We start from the raw sequence: 9,278 nt of genomic DNA, 5'->3' as shown, positions 1-9,278 counted from the left end.
AGCCGGGCCATGATCCCCGAGCGCGCAGCCTAGGGGGCGAGAGGGCAGCGAGACTTGAGCCTGGATAAAGCCTGCAGGAAGGCCAGGGACAGGCGGGCTTCACTCCTTGCCGCCCCCCGGCTCTGCCCACCTGCCTGAAAAGTCAGGGCCTATTACCTAATGTTTTGTGGCTTTGTTTTGTCTTTGCAGGTAAGAGCTAACCGTATAAAGTTAACTGCATCCAGATGTCTCAAGAGTCAAATGGTCACTCCAAAACGCCCAGCCTCAGGCTGGGTTGCCACCGGCCATTCGCGGAGGGCAGTCTTCCTCTGGTGAGGTCTCTGCTAGCTCCGCAGACCCAGGAGCAACCTCTCCTGCAAGTTACCATCCAGCCACAGCCAGCAAGGCCTCTGTCCAGGAAAGCCCCCGAATCACAAGCCATAGTCGAGCTGCTCAGTGTTCTTTCTCCCGGTCACTCTTGTGCAGAGGGCCAGGTGAAAGAAAGTACCAGCGGCTGCAGATTACTTAAAAACAAAATAAGCAACATGTCTTATCCCAATAACACATAAAATATTACATGCTTTTACAGAATTCAAGCAACCACCCATAATTGCACCTACCAAGCAGAAGTCCACCTCTGTTTGTAAGCAGAGCAATGAGAAAACATATTGAGGACATTGACTTCATGTTTAGGTCACAGCTTTAGGGATCAGTCTTTTTTTTTCTTCTTTAAGAATAGCTATCCTGTAAGTAAACCTTTTTTTTTTTTTTAATTTATTCATTTTAGAGAGGAGAGGGAGAGACAGAGAGAGAGAAGGGGAGGAGGAGCTGGAAGCATCAACTCCCATATATGCCTTGACCAGGCAAGCTCAGGGTTTCGAACCGGGGACCTCAGCATTTCCAGGTCAACGCTTTACCCACTGCGCCACCACAGGTCAGGCCAGTAAACCTTTTTAAAATTTATTTTAGAGAGAGGCAGGAAGAAAGAGTGAGGTAAGATAGTAGTAAGAAGCTAGAGAAATTTCTTGACAAGTGGAATAAGGGAAACTGAGACAAAATAATTAAACAAGACCAAACAATTGGAGCAACTACAGCCAGCTAATGAATTACAAGATTTTATCTTCCCTAACCAAGGACACTTAGGAGCAAATGGTTTACATAGTCCAGACCATCCCAGGGCAGAATAGCCTCAGTCCCGGTCCCTCTTTAATAACATTAAAAATAAAATAAAATAAAACCAACCAGCCCAACCAGTGGTGGCACAGTGAATAACGTGTTGACCTGGAATGCTGAGGTCCCAGGTTCAAGCTCAAGGTCACTGGCTTGAGCGAGGGCCCATCTGGCTGGAGTGCAGGCTTACCAGCTTGGGTGTAGGGTCACTGGCTTGAGCCCAAGGTCACTGGCTTGAGCAAGGGGTCACTGGCTTGGCTTCAGCCCCAGGTCAAGTCACGTATGAGACACAATCAGTGAACAACTAAAATGAGGCAACTACGAGTTGATGCTTCTCATCTCTCTCCCTTCCTATTTCTCTGTCTCTCTCTCTCTTGAAGAAGTAAATAAAACCAGAAAATAACCCTGACACTTCTTTACACACATTTTAATAAATCAGCATATTGAACACTCCTGAAAAACTAATGAATATTCCATTAAGACCATCCCCTCAGACCTTCCCTAGGATTCCCGCCAGCTAAAGAAAGATAAAAGACATCAAGAAAAAGAACAGGCACACACTCTCTCTGGAGCACACCCAGACTTTTCTCTCCAACTCTAGGGTCCCATGAGACTTGCAATCAGGGGAGCAGCAGGCAGTGGTAGTGCGTCCTGGGCTCACCCCCTGAAACTATTTCCAAGGCCCCCTTTTTCTCTGACTTTCCAGAGAGCCAAAGTAGCCCCACCTAAGCTCTGTACTATTTGCTCTTTCTAGCCTAAGCCCTTCTTCCTTTCTTTGCACTGTCTGCAGCTTTAATAATCATACTTTCAAAATCAGCTGGACTTGTGTTATGAAATCTTTCCTGCACAAAGCCAAAAACCCACACATTACCTGCTGGCCAGAGGCAGACCTTCTTCTGGCCCATTCCTCCGTCTGGTAATAAGAGAGAGAGAAACATTGATTTGGTGTTCCACCTATTTACCCATTCATTGGTTGATTATTGTATATGCCCTGCCCAGGGATCAAACCCTTGGGGTGTAGGAACAATGCTCTAACCAACTGAGCTACTTGGCCAGGGCTAAAACCCAGTCTTATTTTCTGCCCACAGGAATGGTCTGAAAAGAGTTGGGGAAAAGTAACATTTTTTGGATACTTCCTAGATGTTTAAACTTGGACAAGTTTCTTTTCTTTTTTTTTTTTTTATGTCATCAAATCTCTGCATTTTTTCCCTCCATAGCATCTGGATTTAAATTAGGGACAGGAATGGTTGGCTCTCCTCAGAGCTAGTTGGAGACAGCACAGAATTGTGCTTCTACCTGGGATCTGCACTGAGAACACGATTGTCAGCCTAGCTGCTGGGGTTGGAGGACAAGCCCAGGCCTTGGGCCCATACAGACCTGGTTTTTTGTTTTTTGGTTTTTTAAATTTTTTTTAATTTACTTTTTTAGACATTTTTATTAGAGAGAGAGGGGGGAGAGAGAGAGAGAGAACAGGGGGAGGAGCTGGAAGCATCAACTCCCATATGTGCCTTGACCAGGCAAGCCCAGGGTTTTGAACCTGCGACCTCAGCATTCCAGGTCAACGCTTTATCCACTGTGCCACCACAGGTCTGGACAAGTTTCTTTTTTTTTTTTTTTTCTTTATTCATTTTAGAGAGGAGGGAGAGAGATAGAGAGATAGAGATAGAGAGAGAGAGAGAGAGAAGGGGGAAGAGCAGGAAGCATCAACTCCCATATGTGCCATGACCAGGCAAGCCCAGGGTTTTGAACCTGCGACCTCAGCATTCCAGGTCGACGCTTTATCCACTGTGCCACCACAGGTCTGGACAAGTTTCTTAATCTCTTTGTGCCTCCATCTTTTTGTTTGTAAAATGGAAATAATCGCATTGCCTTTTAGGATTTTAGCTGTTCCTAGATGGAACATCACAATATGGAGCCTCCACTGCACCTCCAACCACAGGTTGTACTCAGCTAGAGCTGCAATGTATTAAAATAAACCAATAGCAGTGCTGTGCAGGGGACCCAAGGGAGTTAGTTCCTTACCCATGTGCTGCAGGAAGTGTGTCATTAGCCCAAGCGAACCCTCAAACAGCTGGGGGCAGCCAAAGAGAGAATATGACCCATCACTGATGTTTCCAGGGGCCCAGGAGGAAGAGGGATCCTGGTATGATCCATCCTAGGGTGGGGTCTGGGAGAAAAAAGAGGTCTTCTGATAGAGGTGACCTAGACTCTGGGGTCTCCGGGCTCAGGGGTGACTGGATATGAAACAACAAGTTCTTTTTGCAAACCGAAAACCTCTAAGCTTCTAGTTGCAGCCAAATGTAGGAGCAAGTGCTGGAGGAGAGAAGGGGTCCTGTGAATAGAGTACTCTTCAATAGGGGAGATAAAAACAGAAATAACACTCTCACCACCCCAACACCAGGTGAGGAATGTCTGTGTAAAAATCCACACTGAGGGCCCTGGCCTGTTGGCTCAGTGGTAGAGCGTCGGCCTGGCGTGCAGAAGTGCCGGGTTCGATTCCCTGCCAGGGCACACAGGAGAAGCGCCCATTTGCTTCTCCACCCCTCCCCCTCTCCTTCCTCTCTGTCTCTCTATTCCCCTCCCGCAGCGAGGCTCCATTGGAGCAAAGATGGCCCGGGCGCAGGGGATGGCTCCTTGGCCTCTGCCCCAGGCGCTAGAGTGGCTCTGGTCGGGACAGAGCAATGCCCCAGAGGGGCAGAGCATCGCCTCCTGGTGGGTAGAGCATCACCCCCTGGTGGGCGTGCAGGGTGGATCCCTGTCGGTGCATGCGGGAGTCTGTCGGACTGTCTCTCCCCGTTTCCAGCTTCAGAAAAATACAAAAAAAAAAAAAAAAAAAAAAATCCACACTGAGGCCTGACCAGGCGGTGGCGCAGTGGATAGAGCTTTGGACTGGGATGCCGAGGACCCAGGTTCGAGACCCCGAGGTCACCAGCTTGAGTGAGGGCTCATCTGGTTTGAGCAAAAAGCTCACCAGCTTGGACCCAAGGTCGCTGGCTCGAGCAAGGAGTTACTCGGTCTGCTGAAGGCCTGTGGTCAAGGCATATATGAGAAAGCAATCAACGAACAACTAAAGTGCCACAATGAAAAACTGATGATTGATGCTTCTCATCCCTCTCCATTCCTGTCTGTCCCTATCTATCCCTCTCTCTGACTCCCTCTCTGTCTCTGTAAAAAAAGGAAAAAAATAATCCACACTGGGCCCTGTCTGGTAGCTCAATTGGTTAACATTGTCCCCATAAGCCAAGATTGTGAGTTCATTTCCTGGTTAGGGCACATAGAAGAATCAACCAATGAATGCATAAATAAGTGGAACAACAAATCAATCTTTCTCTCTCTCTCTTGCATCCCTCCTGTAAAATCAGTAGTTGCTTTTTTAAAGCCACCTCTAAAATCAATAAATTGTTTTTAAAAAGCCGTCTTGGAATTAGATGTAACCACACAAATTAGGCTGATTAAATGAGATACCCTGAGTACAGGGCTTAGCACTGGTGTGGCACATAATGAGTTCACAAAGAACTTGTTCCCCTTATACACATGTGCGCACACACACAACTGTACTTAGCTTCACAATAAGACTTTCTATTGATTGACTGATTTTAGAGAGAGAGAGGAAGAAGGAGAGAGAAGCATTCATTTGTTGTTCCACTTAGTTGTGCATTTGTCACTTCCCTTATGTGCCCTTACCCAGAATCAATCCTGGAACCTTGGTATTTTGGGAAAATACTCTAACCCACTGAATGAACTACTATGTGTTGAGCACTGTGCAAGGATGAAAAGACCAAAAACTGGCCTCGGCTTCAGGAGATTTGTCTGGTGGTTGAGACAGATGTAAGCCCAGGAGAGAACTGGAACCCTAACAAGAGCCTGGGTAGGTTTTCCCAAGCTGGGGGTGCTGGTGGATGAGCCCCAGGCCACGGGAACAGCAGGCATAGCTGGAAGGGCAGCAGCTTTGTGGTGACTGGAGCATGAGTTATGTGCAGAGGCGGATTTAACAGCGGGTGCACCAGGCGTACGCCCTGGGCCCCGACTTCTGAAGGGACCCACAAAACCCCAACTTTATACTTTTTTCTAATGACACCAAGTTTGGTTTCAGATGTGCAATTTTAACATTAATAGTACATAATATTTTTTATTTATTTAAAAATATGGTTAACATGTATTTTTATTTTCGCTGTCTCTCTCTTTTTTTTAAGGAGCCCAATATTTTCTTCTGCACCCGGGGCCTCAACCGACCTTAATCGGCCTCTGGTCATGTGTAGGGCAAATCTTTAGGTGGTATTTTCTTGTTACCCACCTACTTGATCTCCTTTGGTGCCTCCTGGAGAGGCAGGACCTTGGCTGCCCACCCTTGCAGGCTTTCATATAACCAGCCTGGGACTCTGTCTGGGAAGAGCATGGCAGTGCAAAGCTGTAAATGACAGCACATGTGGGCTGAGAAAATCAACAAAAGAGCCCTGCCCCCTGGGTTCCAGGAGAACATCCTACCTGTCACAGAGTCCTCATAGGGCTGAAGATTCCCTCAGAGATGGCTCCTAGGACTAAGTCCAGGTACAGGACCCAGAGTACTTCCTGTCCCTTCTTCCCTCTCACCCTCTACTCACCCTTTCCCCCACCTTCGGGGGTAGGTAGCCAGTCCCTTCCCCCCTCTGTTTCCTGCAGGATGTCCCTGGGATGTCAGAACTGGAGTGGGAGAGGGGAGGGTAGAGAAGAGTCCTCCTTAGTGTTCTTCCCCTTGGTGGTATCTCAGGCTGGGCGGACTCGTCATGGCTGGGCGCTGCCGCCGGGAACTGTGTGTGGAAGCCTGGCTTGTCTGGATGACAGCTTTATCACAGATGGGTTGGTGCTGTGGGCTCCCTGCTAGCCAGTGGGGAACTGTGCAAGGGGTTTCCACAGGCCACCCCATTCCAACAGTCCCCAAGGCTAACCTGAAGTTAGTGAGGGTCCCTGTGCCCTAGATTCCAGCGTGGGTGAAGGCTGCCTCCCAGCTGATGCACTTGGAAAAGCCCTTGCCTCTACAGTGGGCCACAGAGTGCTGTGTAATTTCCTCTGTGGGTCAGTCCTCCACCAAGGGCTGTGACTGGGCCATGAGTCAGGCCTCAACCTATTGCTGACAAGCCACCAGCTGCGCGGCTTCCACCTGGGTTGGGGGACACAGAAGTGGCTGCCCACTGCCTTCTCCCCTTCTGTGCTCTCTTCTGCATAGGAGAAGTGGGGCCACACCAGGGAGGGTCAGACAGAGATCCACTGTGGGTCGCAGCAGACCCGGAGTGGGTCTGGGCTGTGGCTGGAGTGAATTGTGACTGAGGCAGAAGCTCAGCGACCTCCCAAGCAGGTCAGCTATGAGTTTCCAAGGTCAGAAATCAAGGTATCAACAACAAGCTATTTGAACTGGGCCTGATTGCCCTACTCAACTGCCAGGTAAGAACATTCTCCACCAGCTCCTTAAGCCTAGGAGACCAACAAGGGAAATTGCTCCTCTCAGAAAGAGGCACTTAGCTTAGGTAATGTTTTTAAAAAATAAATTAGTGGTTACTTCAACTGCCTTCAAGGAATTCACCATGTATGGACAAGGCCTTGAAACTCAACAGCAGGCTTTTAGAACAGAAAGGGGATAATCTTTGTATCCCTTGTTCTGAGCCAACAGTGGCTCACCCAGAACTCCCTCAGGGTGGGGAGGCAGAGCCTGGAGTGCCAGTCATACTTCTTGGCAATTTAAAGCCACGTGCTCTGTGTCATCAAGACTGTGACTCAGCTGTGCACTTGCCAAAGCTCATTTATGGAGGGGAAAAACTGCTCTGTAGGCATCTTCAAAGTGAGGGCGCTCCATCTCCTGGAGGGAAAACCAGAGAGCCATAGAGGAGGGCCTTCCGGCTGTCCAGGTGGGGGCCCTCCGAGCCAGCACAGGAGGTGCTCAGCTCTGGGTCCCCAGCCTGTTGGTTTCCCGTAAATGTCAGGTGACTGAACAAACAACAGAAAAAAAAAAAAAACAGTGAAGCTGGTACAAAAACCCAAAGCCCATTTCTTCCCGTGTGGCTATTCCCTGTTGTGCTGCTTCTTAGTGAAGAGGAGTGATGAGGGACTCTGGACCTCCACAGAGTGAGCTGATGGCTGGCTGGGGGCAAAAGGTCTGGGTGCCTTAAATTAGAAAAAGTTCATGTTGGCTGAGACCATCAAAAGAGTGTTTTATTATTGTTTTCCTTAAAAAAACAAAGGCCCAGCAACAGGTGTTAAGAGCCCAGGCTGGATCAGCTGGGCAGAGTAAGCAGCCATGTGTGGGCCCTGGTCGGGCTGCCCAGACGGGTGGGCAGACAGCTCCCCACTGCAGGCTCCACCAGCCCCACAGTGTCTCCTCCTCCGTGTCCTGAAATCCCCTCCTTTAGTTGAGCCGGTGGAGGTGACAAGAACTGCCATCATAGCTAGCCCCACTGTCGAGAGAGGAACCGGGCATCCTGGCTTGCATGGCTTTTTATTCCCTGTCCTTTCCTTTTCTCTTTTTTTCTCTTTCTTTGCCTTCTCCTTACTCTGTCAGTCTGGCAGTTGGGGACCAGAAGTCGGAGAGGACGAGGCAACAGACAGAGATTTCCAATGGACTGAGCTATCAGCAGCAAAGGCTGGGCGGGCTGGGAGGTGCGTGTCCCGTTGGTCCCCCACAGGCTAGGCAGATCCTGCTTGTCTCCTGGACTCTTGGTTTCCAGGGTTCTGCCAGGGCGGTGTGGGGGGAGAGCTTTTCTACAAGGCAGGAGAGCACAGAGGCAATGAAGTCACCAGCACTTGGACTCCTAAGAGAAAAGGGTGACAAGAAGGACATAAAAAGTTTAATTAAGCTGATCACATTAATGGCCCAAACACCAGAGCTAAGAGGATCAGAAATCCAGCAGGCATTCTTGCCCAGCTACAGAATTAGTTTGCTCGGTGCTCAGGTCTCTTCACGAGGTCCCCGTGGCAGGATTCATTTGCTGGGGCCTTCCACAGAAGTGCGTTTTTACCGTTCTCTGCAACACAAACAAATGAAACTCATGGCAAACAGCTTTCAAAGACCGCTGTCTCTAAAAGGAAATTGGGACTACATTTTCCCACAAGAAGTTCAAGAAATTGTGATTACTCAGAACTCCCTCTCGACATTCTTGTGAACATTTGAAAAATTCCCGGTGCCTCCTGCTGCCCTGCGTCCGGGAAGCCAGGGATGTGCCGACTCACACACAGCGCAGCAAGTGCTTTTGGGCTCATAGCAACAGCATAAACCATTGCGTAACTGCAGTTGTGTGTATGTGTTCCCCACTTTGATTATAAAAGGAAATGCAAATAAAGAAGTAATGACTTCTGGTAAAATGATGCCTAGAATATGACTTCCTACTCTCTCTCCTTTCCATCCCTTCAAAAGTCCTCCTCTCCAGATCTCTTCTCTAGGAGTATATTTCCCAGAGTGGTTTGCCAGGATGGCTAAGAGATGTATGACAGTCAATGTAATTCATTCTGTAAGACCCCTGCTTTGAGGTTCAGAGTTTCTCTCAGGCTCCAGAGAGGGAACCAGGGACTCTCTAAGCTAAAAGAGCCTTCTGGCCACCAGCCAACTTCCAATGCAAAGTCCTGAAGAAAACCTGGGGAATCTTGCCAAATACTGAAGACTCTGCCAGAAAAGAATAAAGGGCCTGCATAAGCCTGCCCTCGTCTCCCCTCCCCCGTTCTGTCCCCCTGGAGAGAGACAGCTCATCTTGGTTTCCTATAAGCATGGAGGATGGGTGTGTGGGGGCTGGAGAGTTCAGGGGAGTCTCACCAGAGGGCTGCCAGGAGCCCCCAAAAAGGGGTCTGCTTACAGCATGCCACATGGAGATGGGAGAGCCACTCACCGGACAGCAGGAGATTCTGGACAATCAAGTTTCCCAAGATTCTGTGTGTGTAAGAAAGAAAGAGAGAGAGGAACAGATAGGGACAGATAGATAGGAAAGGAAAGAGATGAGAAGCATCAGCTCATATTTGCATCACTCTAGTTGTTCATTGATTGCTTCTCATACGTGCCTTGATGGGGGTACTCAAGCCAAGCCCGTGACCTCTTGCTCAAGCCAGCAACCACAGAATCATTTTGATGATCCCACGCCCAAGCCAGCAACCCACTCAAGCTGGTGAGCCTA

This window comes from Saccopteryx bilineata, chromosome 4 (assembly GCF_036850765.1).
Source record: "Saccopteryx bilineata isolate mSacBil1 chromosome 4, mSacBil1_pri_phased_curated, whole genome shotgun sequence".
Lineage (NCBI taxonomy): Eukaryota > Metazoa > Chordata > Mammalia > Chiroptera > Emballonuridae > Saccopteryx > Saccopteryx bilineata.
The sequence above is the reverse complement of the archived record's forward strand: the minus strand, read 5'-3'. Positions refer to the sequence as shown.